The following is a 15,133-nucleotide window of genomic DNA, read 5'->3' on the forward strand; positions in this document are numbered from 1 at the left end:
GATCTCGATGACCTGCCATTTGAAGATCGACGTCGAGACCCATGGCTTCTCTTTTTCTTATGCTTCGTCAACTTCAAAGCATGCGAGCTCGAGGACTTCGATCTCCTCGATCTCTCTTCTCTTTTTTTGCATGCGCTATGAAGAGTTTTGCCTCACACTCCTTCAACAGCTTCGGGTTCATCTTCCGACAGCACAAACACTCTTCGACATTGTGGTCTGAAGAGAGACACCATCGACAGTCGTCGTGGGGATCTGTGATGGACACATGACCCCAACTCTCCCTGCAGGGCTTGAAACTTGACCTCTTCGAAGATGCCATTCTCAGTGCAACACGAAGAAAAGCTAGAAGGAAAATGCTACTTAATGAAGTGATTACAATAGGGAAAGCAGTTTTCCAAGTGATGAACTGTAGTTCACATTTGTGCATGGGTTCAAATGGTGGTCCCATTAATCTTTTGAGGACTATATTAAGATTCCATACTGGGGAGGAGGAATTCTTGGTGGTATAATTCTTTTTAGTTCTTTCATGAATGCTTTGATTACAGGCACTCTAAAGAGGGACAGATGTGGCTTATTTTGAAGATACGCAGCTATGGCAGCAAGATGCAGTCTGATGGATGTATAGGCTAATGCTGACTGCTACAAATGTAACAGGTAGCAGATGTTTTGTATGGAAGCATCAAAAGGGTTGATGTGATTGTTATTACAATAGATAACAAAATACTTCCATTTGGCTGCGTAGCATGCTCTTGTGGTAGGCCTTCTGGCCTCCCTAATAATGTTCATACAGTCTGGTGGAAGCTTGAGATATCCAAACTATTACTTCAGGAGCCAGATCAAGAGGTTCAGTTGTTTGGGATCTGGGTGTTTGATTTCTCCATGGCTCTGTGTGAGGAGATTGGGATTTAAATGTAATTAGTGATGCGGTACCAGGGAGAGTTCCAACAGGGTTGTGAACCAGGGTTGACTTGCCCATGTAGGAGCTATTAGGATTAGTTTGAGAGACGTTTGCCTGAGTTTCCGAACCTCTGATGGAATTAGTGGGAGAGGCGGAAAAGCATAAGTAAATATCCCTGACCAGTTCATCCATAGAGCATTGCCTTTTGAGAACAGTGTGAGTACCTGGAGGCGAAGCTTTGGCATTTTGCGGTGTTGCAAATAGATCTATGTGAGGGACTCCTCAAGCTTGGAAGTATAGGAGGAGAACTTGAGGGAGAAGTTCCCATTCATGTATATGATACCAATGCCTGCTGAGGAGGTCCGCAATCTGGTTGTTCACTCCCAGGAGGTGTTCTGCTAGGAGACAGATATTGTGGTGAATAGCCCACCTCCAGATGTCTTGGGCTAAGTGGGACAGCTGGAGATTGTGTGTTCCCCCCCCGTTTCTGTATGTAATACATACCTGTCATGTTGTCAGTTCGTACCAAGACAGATTTGCCAGACAGATGATCTTGAAAGGCTTTGAGAGCTAGAAAGATTGCCATCAGCTCTAAATGATTGATATGGAGCATCTTTTGCTGTTGGTTCCAGAGACCCTGTACTGTGTGTTGTTGAAGAGGAGCTTCACAGCCAGTAAGGGATGCGTCCGCTATTAAAACTGTCCAGGTCATACCAGGTCTGAAAGGCCGTCCTTTTAACACATTTTGTGAGTCCCACCACTGTAGAGCGCAATAAGTATGGAATTGAATTGAATTGAATATGCACTTGTATAGCATGGCTACCCAAGGGCATCCCAGCGCTTAGTATGACTGTTTACCAACACTAGATCGGTTAAAACAACGTGTGACTGGTTCCACTGACTGGCTAAGCGTTCCTGAAGTGGACGCTTGTGCAGCCTGACATGGGGAACGATCATGATGCAAGAGGCCATCATTCCCAGCAGCTGCATATAAACTCGAGTTGGAAGTGATTGATTGGCTTGAAATTGGAGAACTGACCTCTGAATGTATCGAAATCTGGCTGCATTGGGAAACGCCAGAGCCCTTTGAGCATCTAAAGTGGCTCGTAAGTAGATCTGAGTCTTGGTTGGCTGAAGATGTAATTTTAACACATTGACTGTAAACCCCACTTGGTGAAGTAACTAAATGGTTATGGAAGTATGCTTAAGACATTGTTGGTACGTGCTGGCTTTGATGAGCCAGTCGTCTAGGTATGGGAAGACATGTATGCTTTGTCATCTTAGATGAGCAGCTACTACCGCCATACACTTTGTGAAGACTCGGAGGACAGTAGCAACTCCGAATGGGAGTACCTTGAATTGGTAATGTTGACTTGCTACCATAAACCTGGGAAATTTGAGGTGAGCAGGGTGTATTGGAATATGAAAGTAGGAGTCTTTTAAGTCTAAAGTAGTAAGAAAGTAGCCCTTTTGCAAAAGAGGTAGTACCTGTTAGAAGTGTTACCATGTGAAAATGGTCTGACTGTATGTAAAAATTCAGTACTCTGCGTTCTAATATTGGTCTGATAGAACTGTCCTTTTTGGGAATTAGTAAGTAAAAGGAGTACACGCCCAACCCGGTAATGTTGAGGCGGTACGGGCTCTATAGCTCCTTATAGTAGTATAGACTGTACCTCTTGTTTGAGAAGGTGTAGGTGATCTGGTGACAGTTTGTGTGACTTTGGGGGAATGTTTGGAGCAGTGTTGATGAGCTCCAGGCAGTAACCATAACGGATAATCTGTAGAACCCACTTGTCTGTTATTGAGTGCCAAGTTGGTAAAAAATCTGACCGTCTTCCCCCGACAGATGATAAGTGGTCGGGGGAAAGTATGGGTAAGTCACTGTTTTGTATTGGAGGGGGGAGGTGCGTGTTTTAGAACCTCTACCTCTGCCCTTGCTTCCTCTGTAAACCCCTCTGAAGTAGTGTTTAGAGCCAGAGGGTTGGTTATTGCCCTTGATTGTGGATGCAGTTTCCGAAGAAGTATTCTTGGACCCTGCTCTGTAGAAGGAGCGCCAACGGGCTTGTGTTGGCTGAAGGACTCCCATTGATTTGGCCACTTCAGTGTCCTTCTTCATCTTTTCCAGTGAAGAATCTACCACTGGACCAAAGAGGTGTTGTGTTGTTTATCAAAGGGTGTGTTCAATATGGAGGTCTGAACCTCAGGTTTGAACCCCGATATACGTAACCAGGCGTGTCTTCTTAAAAAGACACTAGTTATGTTATGTTATGTTACAACGTGTTTTGTATAGCGCTCAGCTACTCCGAGGAGTGTCCCGGCGCTTCTAACCTGATGCAGGAGCGGGGCAGGCAGAGGAAAACCAGATCTACTGAATGAAGAGCCAAGATTTCAAATCCTTCCTAAAAGCTAGCAAAGTGCCAGTCTTTCTCAGAGTGATAGGCAAGGTATTCCACAATTGTGGTGCCAAGCATCTGAAAGAACGGCCTCCGATACGGGCACGCCGAATAACAGGAACGGTGGCCAAAGCTTGTGACGCTGACCTCAGTGATCTAGATGGCTAATAAAAAGTCAGCCGCTTGCTGATATACTTCGCACCAATTCCATGGAGAGCTTTAAAAGCCAGTGTCATAGTCTTAAAAACAATACGCCTCCGAATCGGAAGCCAGAGTAGAGTTTTCAGGAGTTCTTAAACGCTGGATCTCCGATGAAGGCCCGCGATGGCGGGTGCGGCGGAATTTTGGACTATTTGGAGACGCGATAAAAGGTACTCCGGGAGTCCGAGATATAGTGCGTTCGCATAGTCCAAGCGAGAGCCTATTAAGGCCTGCACGTGATCTTTCTATGGGCGAAGGACAGCAGCGGGAGAAATTTCCTCAACATCTTGAGAATGCCGAAGCATTTACCAGCTAGGCCAAGAATCTGGGGCTTCAGAGTGAGATCGTTGTCAATTACCACTCCCAGGTTCTTGGCCAAGGTAGAAGCAGCAGACGGAGGAAACATGGCCGCAGGCCACCAAACCTTCCAACTAGGATCCGAAAGACAGCCGAAAAAAAGCACCTCGGATTTATCAGAGTTGCACTTTAGGCTGTTGGACTGGAACCAATTGAACACAGCCTCGAGGCAGCCCTTGATGCTCTCACCATCGAAGTCCACACCCCTCTTACAGGAGAAGGAGCTGGGTGTCATCCGCGTAGGAAACGATCTGGGCACCGTATGACTCCGCCAGTGCCGCCAAGGGGGTCATAAAGATGTTGAAAAGAGTCGGGCTCAAAATTGAGTCCTGAGGCACTCCCACCTCCAATGGCGGCACCGTGGCAGAGTACGGGGGGTCCAGAACGTTTGGCGGCGGTTCGCTAGAAAAGACTTGAACCAGTTGAACACCGTCCCCCGCAGTCCGATCTCACTAAGTCTAGCGAGGAGACCTTCGTGGGGGACGGTGTCAAAAGCCGCCGAAAGATCCAGCATAACCAGCATCGCCTTTCCCCCTGAATCCAAAACCTCCCTGATGGCCTTGGTAACTTCCAATAGAGCCGTCTCCGTGCTCATATTGGAGCGGAAGCCGGACTGGGTGTTATGCAAGATGTTGTTAGTCTCGAGGAAGTTGGAGAGGGAACAGTGGACATGCTTCTCCACGACCTTGGCGAATGCTGGAAGCAGTGAGATGGGCCTGTAATTAGCGTGTACCAAGGGGTCAAGATTAGGTTTTTTTAAAAGTGGTAAAATAAGAGCATGTTTCCACGCCGAAGGAACCACTCCTGAACTAAGTGAAAGGTTAAGGACTGGATTAATTAAAGCATTGATAGCTTGTGCCGATTTCGCAAAAAATTTGGCCGGGCAAGGGTCCAAAGGGGAACCTGATTTAAATTTGGCCAGAAGGTCCAGTGAAACTGGCAAGGAAAGGGGGGGGGGGGGGGGGGGGGAGGGGGAGAAGAGAGGACAGGTACGTCAGTAGGAAGGGGCAGAGAGGGAAAAACCTTCACACTGGAAGCCACCGTTGCGCCGGAAAGAAGGAAAGAGCTCTGAATGGACTTGATTTTATTTGCAAAGAAATAGTCAAGTTGAGAGACCCACGCTTCAGAAAAAGAGCAGGTAGGCGTGCTCGCAGTGGGAGACAAAAATTCCTTGACGATGGAAAATATTTCTTTGCTAGTATTCAGAGCTGCTTCAATTCTTCCGGCTAGGTAGGCTTTCTTTTCTGCAATAATGTCACTGTGGTATGACTTGATAGATTCTTTATAAGCCAATTTGGCACTGATGTCATACTTGCGGCGCCACTCCCTTTCGGCTTTCTTACAGTACCGCCGTTTCTCCGCTAGCGCTGCTGAAAACCATGGAGCAGACGTGCGGCAGATGGGCCTGCGGGCAGTTACTGCCGGGGCTAATTCGTCCAGTCTTTCCACAAACCAAGTCTGCAGGAGGTCCAGATCGGTCTCTAGATTGCCTGACAGCTCGCATGGATTGGAATGTAAAGCTTGTGTAAGCATATCAGGGGAGACACGATGATAGGCTCTCGAAGTTTGGAAGAGACGACCATGCAGATTAGAGGGTGACTTATCGGAGTGAAAGATCTGAAAATTCACTAGGTAGTGATCTGACCACAGGACAGGAACCAGGGAGGAAACACCAATAGGAATGGTGGAGAAAATCTGGTCAAGTGTGTGACCTTTATTATGGGTGGGGACGGAGAGAAAAGGGATGAGACCCAGCGGCGATGCAGTATCCAGGAGCTTCACAGTGTCGACATCATCCCTGTTGTCCATATGAATATTAAAATCCCCCAGGAGAAGGCAGTGATCAGTTTTTAAACAAAGCGCAGAGACCACCGCATGAAGCTCCTCATGAAAGGCGCCCATGGGACCAGGCGGCCTATAAATCAGTAGCCCAGAACAGGATTGGAGCGGGGATACGGAGAGGCCAAAACCCAGGGGCTCACACCCATGAATCTCCTCGGTTTGAATAATTGAGCAGGTGAAACGTCTGTCCACCACCAGCGCAACGCCAACCCCCCTACCATTGACCCTGTCTTTCCTAAAGATGACATAGTTAGGTGGGATAGCGGAGGCTATGTCAGGACTCGAGCAATCATTCAGCCACGTTTCTGTTAGGAAGAGACAAATAGGATTGGTCTCAGAGAGTAGAGTATAAAGATCTATGGCATGCTTGTTGAGAGATCTAGTATTCAGAAGTAAGCATGTGCTAGATGTAGGCAGGTTATTAGGGGAGGTGACAGGGGCATTTATAGGTAGCCATCCACAGCCGGGGCACCGCCTCTTACCTCTATGCCGACTAGGAAAGACAGAGCAACACTTCCCAGCCAAACCCCTCAGAGCGAAAAGCTCCGTCGCTGTGTATTGCAGCATACTGAGAGTAAAAGGAGCTAAGTTCCAGCCCTACCCTCGCCCGTCCGCCTCCGGGACGCTGACGGGCGCAGACGGGCTTTCTTTAGGCGCTCCTTTGGCGAGAAGGAAGGCACGCGCTGCTCGCGTCCGCTGCGCGGAGCCGGAGGCAATGAAATATATAGAGTCACTGGTCCAAGTCAGCACCACTAGTCTGCCGACCTGCCGACCGGCGAGCCAACCTCCCCACAAGATGGCCGGACAAGCTGAGAACCGGCCTACTGGTCCCCGAGTAGCCTTCAGCTCCTGATTGGCTGAAGGGGTACAGGACAGTGGGGGCAGCGGAACACGGCCGAATTCACCGGAGACAGAGGGATGAGTGATAGAATATAAAAATAGCGGAGGTAGAAATGAGAGCCTAAAAGTCGCCCGGCTTTCCGCCTCAGGCGCTAACAGTGCAATAAAGTGACAGAGTGCGGCTAAAAACAATTAAAATGTACAGGCAGCTCGTAATCAGCAGCAAATACACAAAGGTAAAAACGCTGTTTTAATCAGCAAATGCAACGCTCGCTCGCCCGCATCCAACTACCTCCTCAGGGTAAATGGGGGACTGGGAATAACAAAGGTCTAGTGTTAAATGCTTTGGCAGATGTGTCAAGAGCATCTAGGGAACATCTGATTTGATTGTTCCAAATAAGTTGTCCCTCCCGTACTAAGTCCTGTGCTTTAGATTTATGCTCTTGGGGTAGATATTGGATGAGTTGTTCCATTTTATCTCAATGGGCACAGTCGGATCTGGCTAATAGCGCTTGTGTGTTAGATATGCACCAGAAGTTTGCTGCTTGCATGACTACCCTTTTCCCTGCAGCATCTACAAGCCTTGATTCTTTATCTGGGGGTGGAGTATCCCCTGTAGCTTGGGAGTTTGTCCTTGTGCGTGCATTTGAAACTACCAATGAGTCCAAGGGTAATTGTCCCTTTATGTACACTGGGTCAGAAGTTACTGGCGTATACTTTTTATCCACCCGAGGGGTAAGGATAAGTGCCCAGACAGGTGTGTTAAATATGTTGTCTACATGCCTGATCATCCCTTTCAGGATGGTTAACATGTATGTTGATTTCTGTGTACTATTAAGTGTTTCAAAAAGGAAATCCTTGTCGAGGGATTCTTTGGGGAGACGATTGGGGATGTTCGGAGCCGGACTTGGGCTTCGATCCCAAAGGTTTTGGCTCGTTGCCTGACTTGAAGTGGGGACTTTTCAGAGCTGGAAGGCTTTTTGGTAGGCTTTAGTGCCGAGCCGGAAGGCGGGGCATTGGAAGCTTGGTCTCGGACCCGAGGGCGCAGGTTGGGTTGGAGCCTTCTTTTAGGTTGACTTTGGAGTCGGGCGAGTTAGGGACTGTACTTACAGTACGTTGCCCATGCGGGATGTCTTCATCCCAGTCGGAGCCGTCCTCGGAAAGGGAGATCGGATTCTGTTCTTCCTCTGCCCAGATAGCGTCGCTGACTTCTTCATCCGATTGCGGCCCAAAGAGGTCTGGAATGGAGCCTGTGTGGTGGCTCTGCATGTCGTGGCGTCGAGCCCGACGGTCGCAAAGAGTCTTCTTGCAGCAGAAAGCTCGGCATGTGTGGCAGTCCTGCTCACTGTGTTCTGGTGACAAACACAGGTTGCACACTTTGTGTTGAGTCGGTGCGCGGGTATTTCGCGTGGCACTGAGGGCAGAATTTAAAGGGAGTTTCTTCCATAAACTGCGAGTCGAACCGAGGCGGCTAGGCCCGATGGCCTACGCCAAGCTCTCAAATCGAATAAGGATTTTTTCAAATAAACAAGATACGCGAGGAATGGAATATGCGATCGGAAACAATACAGTCGAGGGTGAGTGTTCTCCGCACTGAGGGAAGCGAAGGATCGGTGTCGAACCGGAGCGCAGCGAGTAACATCCGAACCAGATGGTGGAAAAAAACAATCTGAAGATGGAGTCGATGACCATGCGCACTATCACCGAAAGGAGGAGTCCAATACCTCATGACTAGAAAAGCTTCTTCGAAGAAAACAAAGTGCAAACATCCGGACCCAACACTAGAAGGAGAACTATGCATTGCATGTTATCTATAGCTCACATGCCTCGAACACAAAGTTATACTAAGTAAAATGGAAAGTCCCTGAAAAAAACCTACGCGTCGACGGTGAAGAAAAAAGGGAATAGACGTCAGCAGGGCTTCTTATGGCTCCGGTGACGTCATACGGAGTCACGAGCGAAGCCGTTCTATTGTGACGTCCTTGCCGACGTAGGAGACCTAAGAAAATAATTTTTGTGGAATGCTGGCGCAGGGGTAATTCAAAAGGTGAGAAATCCACAGGTAGATGTATCCATCAGAAAGTGCATGCAAACCATCAGCCTCACAAATAAAAGTCATCCGGGTCAATGTGAACCAAGGTAACCAGAGGCTGGAAAAGCGTGATAAACAAAATAGAAGGAATACATTCTTCTAAGTTGCAAAGAGGTGGGGGCATCCTGGCATGTTAAGAGGACAAATCAGGCAGCGAGATTATTTTAAGTTTGAAATGTACATTTCTTAGCAACGAAAAAAAAAAACCTGAAAACATAGCTTAAACTAGAAGTCTTTAGAAAAGAGAAAGTGTCTGCATGGCATATAGGCAGGTAGCTGGGCATACAGGAAGACATGGCTTTGAGGGATCTGGCACAGGCAAATAAAAAGACAAATAAAAAAACATGGTAAACAAGGAATTCTGGCAAAAAAGGTGGTAGAGTGGCTGATCTTTGAAGAGACAGCTGTGTGCATTCAAGACAGCAGGAGCGCGTGAGTGAGAGATTGCATGCAGTCAGACCTGCCAAGTATCACACATCATGTGTGACTCTAACTCACTTCAGTGTGGTGGTCCGCATCACCGCACTGAAATGCATTGTCACGCATTTTAATGCCACTCTGAAGCGCACGCCGTCGGGGCCCCTGTGCACCTGTTTCGCAGGCTCTCCTGCTCCCTGCAAACTTGCCAGCAGCTCTGGCTCAGTTTACAAACAGTTAACTATTAAAGATGTTCGTCGGTTCAGCTCTGGCTGAGACTGCTACAATGTTATAAATCTTCCGCCCTGCTGGCGCCGTATATTGATCCTGCCCAAGTCGTGGCTGTCAGTTACTGACTGATACTGCCAATTCAGAGCCGCGGGCGGGGCCTGTTCTCAGCAGTGGTGGCTACTACTGGCTGTGGAACTGGGGGGATTATCCGGTTATTGTGACCCCTGACGAGTCGTCACGTTTGCAAGAGGAAGTGACGGTTGGACAGAAACGGCGGGGGACTCAACCTGAGAGAGTCGAGTCCTGGTGCGATGCTGGACTTTGCCTGCGAAAATACCCGGCTGAAGGCCTAGTAGCTGGCCGCCAGCATCGATGGACCAGGCAGTGACAGACTCACTCACTTGTTGGCCGCGGCCGCTGCATTCATGAGAGGCAGCTGGTGGCATGATTGCAGGCAGCTCTGCGGCCGGACCCCGGGGAGTCGAGGTACCTGGCCTGTGTCCGAGACAGACACTGCATGCAGTGTGTCAGTGTGTGCTGTGCGGCCGCTAGACGACCGGGACGCAGACAGAGACACAAATGTCTGAAGTACTGTGAAGTTCAAGTAAGTACTTTACTTTGGCCGGCCAAGCTGACGCCAGGCAGCCTGCTGCCACTGACTTAGTGTGAGTGCGGTAATTGATTGTTGTCACACAGCGCCGCAAGCACACGCACAGGTAATTTCAACACACATAGTTAAAATCTGCACGCAGGGCTGCTGTTTCTCGTCATCCTTCTGAGCCCGGTTCATCTGCAAGATCTGATTTCATTTGAATTCACAGTAATCTGCAGGCCACAGGGCTGTTCTGTATCGTCACCTCACAAGTAAGTGACAGTGTCACTGTGAGACAGTGCAGCCAAGTGTTAATCCACTCCACAAATTTGCTTTTTAGCGCCATCAACTGCCTACAGGTCGTCGGTGTCTGGAATGGAGTGTAATTTCTTTTTTACATGGTTCATGTAAAACAGAAAATGAGACTCTAGTCCAGACACCGACGACCTGCAAGCAGCTAGCTGATCACGCTACCGCTAAAAAGCTTATTTGCTCTATGTAGGACAGATGAGATGACGCCCCTCAGTGTCATCAGCATATTGGACTGTAGTGTCAGTGCGGGGGCACAGGAAGCCCAATCAGTTGCGGCGAGGGTAGGAAATCCTAGTCCCTAGGTCTCTAGTCCTGCCTTGGTGTGGCAAGCAGCTGAGCCACCCTCATCAGCCCTTTTGTGATCTGGGCTCAGGGGCCTACTGGTGCACAGGACCTCCCATGTAGCCTCCTCCGGAGGCGGCCTCACCTATTTCAGTTCACAGGCTGCACTCCCAAGGCCCGCGTCACCTACTCAGTCGGGCCGCTTCAGCAAAACACTAAAAAGCTAATTTGTGGAACACTCGGCTGCACTGAGTTCACAGTTCACGCTACAGGTTCATGTACACAATATGCACGTGTGATGGGAGTTGGGATGATGCAGCAGGGGCATGCACTTACAAGAATGTATACACCATGTGATGTTTCTTGCACAGTATCTGTCTGGAATGTGCAAGGGCAGTCTTATAAACCAGAGTACAGGACGTTTATAATCAAATTGTTACAGGATATGCACCTATTTACATGTGTATGTGCTTACAATGAGCAAGAGCATTCTGCCGTTGCATTTCAATCTATGTGCAGGAAGGTGAGTAGTATGTGCAAGGGCTTTGACTTACAGCATGTGCCTTTGTTTATAAAAATGAGTACACAATGTGTACTGACTTTTGTATGTGCAATTTTTTACATGTATGCTAGGGCAGGGTCTGCTATGGTTGTACGTGTTCACAAAGACTGTAAAGATTATTTGTAAGGAGCAAGACCAAAGTGGTCATAATGACAATTATTTCTATAAAGTGTGCACAGCTCTGTGTGCACGTCTTCCTGTTTACATGTTCGCAATCTGCAAGGGCATTTGAATGCAGCGCATGCGCATACATTGACTTGACAATACACTGTCTTCACGTAAAGCAGTCAGAAAATGAGACTCCAGTAGAGATAATTCTGTGACCTTCCATATATCGTCTTTATGGAATGTATTCCCATACATGTATTCATAAATATCCAATTAAAAAGCAAAATCTTCATTTCACTTTCTTTGTTCTCAACTTGTCTATCAACATAAAAAACTATTAATGTTTATAATTGAAACAGAATACATAGAAAATTACATGTTTCCAGGAGGAAAAGCAAGGTAAATTCAACTGACAATACGGCAAAACATATTTAGAATTATCGTTGTTTTTAACTATTTGTTTAAAAAATGCATTATTTTCGAAAAAAAGAAATATTTAAAAGCATTTATTTCAAGGTAATATCTTTTAGTCCGAATGCTTTGGGTATGTAATTTTACTTTGGCTCCTTACAACTGCACTCTGTTTCCTCTGTAGTGGTAGTTCTGCAGATGTATAGGAAAGGTCAGGCTGTCTTTTCTGTCATAACAAATACACACTACACAAACCCTCCTAATGAGGTGACATTTGTGACAGAAGATGGCTTTCTTTGAGTGTCACTTGGTACAGGAGGTGGATACACTGTTTGTGTTGGTTCGTGCTGGGGCTTCTCAGCACAGTTGATCAGTTCATACAGAGGTGTAATTTCCGGTATATATATATGTTTCCCTTGTCTTCATTGCTTGATTTTGCTTGTGAGAAAGTGTCACTCATAGCCATTGAAATGTCACTCAGAATTACACTGAAATTATCAAAATGTCACACATAGCAATCTGAAACCTTGGCAGCTATGATGCAGGTGTTGAAAGAATGTAACGCAAACTACTACAAAACCTTCCAAAATAGGCACTCAAAGCACTCAAGGCTAGTGAAGAGGGGAGATGTGATAAGAGCACTGTCATCCAGAGGAGAAAGCTGCAAGTAGGAAGTCCAAAACACACACACACAGGGGGGAGTGATTCAACCTCCCAAACCATGATCCAAAAGGACAGGCTGACACCTGGTGTCAAAAACCGTGAGAGCTGAAGGGGAAGTGGCGGTTGACCCGGGAGTACAAGTGGGCATGTGTAGAAAACAGAGAGAAAGATTCATGGGCTGAGTGAGCTTAAAGCGTCAGGGATATGCTTGCCAGCGGGGGTGGAGAGGGTGGGTGCAAAGTCTAAAGAAAAGGAATCAGCCAGAAAACATTATACACATGAGGCAGGAAAAATAAAACACAGCAAGATGGTGACAAGCCCCACTCTATAAGCTAAGTGCAATAGCGAGGATGTGCACTGCTTTGCAAAATGGAGGAGTGGTTCTTAAAGAAACTAAAAGGTGACTCTGGTCTCGTGCCTTGGAAAAGAGGAAGCCGCTGTTGTGGACTGACAGGGCAAGATGAGAGCGGGAACACTGAAGCTACACGGGGGAGGGGAGGAACCCTGAAGCATCTCCGGAGTGGACCAGAAATCAAGCTTGGGTCGGAGGGGGACGCAATAGCAACAAGGAAGCTGGGGATACATTATCGAGGGCAAGGGTAGAGAGAAGCAATGGGGTGAAGTACACAGGTGAGCACAAGAATGGGGGGGTTAGAAACACTGGGTTAGAAACAGTCGGGTGACTGAGAGCAGCACGATGTGTGAGGGGGGGAGGCGTGCATGGGGGAGATGGCTCTAAAACGCACCCTCTCGTGGAGTTCTTCAAACAAAAGAACACATTATTGCTTGTAAAGCAAGCAGAGGAATCCGAGATGCCAGCCAATCCTAAAATTGCAAAGAGACAATTGTTCATGGAAGGGACAAACAAGAGTGACAAGCTGGTACACAAGTAAGAAGCAAGCAAATGAGACTGACAAAGAATGCAAACCATCTTCCTGGGGGCTCCAATAGTCGTGCACTGTACGCTAAGTCGGCTGGGAGTGGTTTGACATGCGGTACGGATTTGGCGTGATGCTACCAGTTCTTTGGGATGGAGGGACCGCTTGACGCAAGCTACCCCGCTTTTTTACTCCGAAAGGTTGGGCAAGCTCTGGAACATTAAGTGCTTTGACAAGTGGGATTTGATTGGGATCTCTACTATCGGTGCTGTATTGGTTAAGGGGAGGATTAAGACGTTTGAGGAATTGCAGACTGAATATAGTTTGGGGAAAACAAAGTACTTTCGTTATGCGCAGGTTAAGCACACTTTGATGGCGGTACTGCCGGCGCAGGCGGACCTCCCTGAGGCTTCTCCTCTCGAGGACAGAATTTTGGACGGTCACCTGCCTGATAAGACCATTTCCCTAATTTATAAAAAACTGATTAATCATAGGGCAGATCTCCTGGTTGAACTAAGGGACAAATGGTCGAACGATGGTATTGAATTAGATGATGAGGACTGGCAATCTGCGATCTCCTCACCGAAGGTGGTCGCAATCCCGGCGTGCCTGCGCCTGGTCCAATTGAAAATATTGCATAGGATTTATGTCACAGGGCCCCGTCTGGTTCAGATGGGGCTATCGGAGACTGATCTGTGTAGACGAAATTGCGGCTCTGTGGGTACTTTCCTTCATATTATTTTGGAGTGTCGTTTTGTGTCCGCGTATTGGAGTGGCATACATGAAGTCATGCGAAAGGTGTTGGGAGTAGCTGTGTTGCCAGAAGCATGGAGATGCCTCCTGAATATTTGGGAACCTACGGATTTGAATGTGGCGCAGACCAAGTGGGTCACTTTAGGTAATATGATAGCGAAGCGGAATATAGCTCAGAGGTGGGGGCAGAAAGTGTGCCGACGGTTGAAGAATGGATGGAGAACATGGACTGGTGTATGTTCCGAGAAAAAACTGTTTATGTGGCGAGGGGTCGCTCCCGTAAGTGGAGACCTGTGAAGGGGGCAGTGGAATTGTTATAGGGTGGACATTTGTGTGCCACCTGCAACCGCGCCCATTGATATTCCTGCCTAGCCGTGATTGTTTATGATTATATAATGTGTTTCCCGCTTTTCCCCACCTTTTCCTTTTGTAGTATTGTGTGCTATATGGGAGTCTGTCTCCCCCGTGTATTGTTATTATTCGCAGATTGTTTTGGATGCCATGTGTTAATAAAAAGAATTATAAAAAAAAAATGCAAACCAATGGTAAGCATATGGCTGTCTCCAAGACCATCTTTCTTCTTCATAAGCCACAATATCACTCGCAACACAGAGCATGCACCATCTAGAAGGCTTGACCTAAAAACTTAACAATGCAGCTTTTAGGTGGGGCCATCAGGAGAAAATCTCTTCTATCTGAAAGGAACATCAGATGATTAGCAGCTCTTAATAAAGCCTGATTGATTGATTGCCTGCTAGGCTCAGATTGGAAAAATGCATGTGTCTGCACCACATGACCTCTGGGCAATGTCATTTGGACATATGAGACCAAAGTGAAGTTGCTTGTGTAAAGCACATCATATTTCACAAAAACCAAACAGTGAGTATAGCCACAAGAATCTCATTCCACTGTCACAGCAGTGGAGGGGTTGTTGATTTGGGTCTGACTTTCAGCTGCAAGTTTACAGAGTCCTTGGATGAGTCTTCACAAGTGCAAAGGAATATATATATATAATGAATGAGTGGTACAATATTCTGAATATGATTTAATTACATGTGCCACTGTTATACTGCAAGTGCAAATGTACTATTTTTGTATGGAGTTTAAAAATCAAAATCCCAGAGGGCACTCATGCTAGAGGGCATACATGCCACCATTCAACAACTTCTTTATTTATTATTGGCTTTTGTAAAGAGTTGGACTTGGAAGCTTACTGAGAGCACTACAAATTGATAATGGGGAATGTACATAGTTGTAGGAGAAGGAGGAGAACTGAGCAAGCATGCTTTGGAATATAATAC

The 15,133-nt window shown here is 47.1% G+C and overlaps 1 protein-coding gene across 12 annotated transcripts in view; it reads right to left on the reverse strand.

The window, feature by feature from the left end:
• MAP7D3 (MAP7 domain containing 3) overlaps positions 1–15,133 on the reverse strand; it is a 1,012,878-nt gene that overhangs the window by 735,933 nt on the left and 261,812 nt on the right. The window lies entirely within an intron of this gene.

The sequence above is a fragment of the Lissotriton helveticus genome, chromosome 4_1 (genome assembly GCF_964261635.1).
Source record: "Lissotriton helveticus chromosome 4_1, aLisHel1.1, whole genome shotgun sequence".
Lineage (NCBI taxonomy): Eukaryota > Metazoa > Chordata > Amphibia > Caudata > Salamandridae > Lissotriton > Lissotriton helveticus.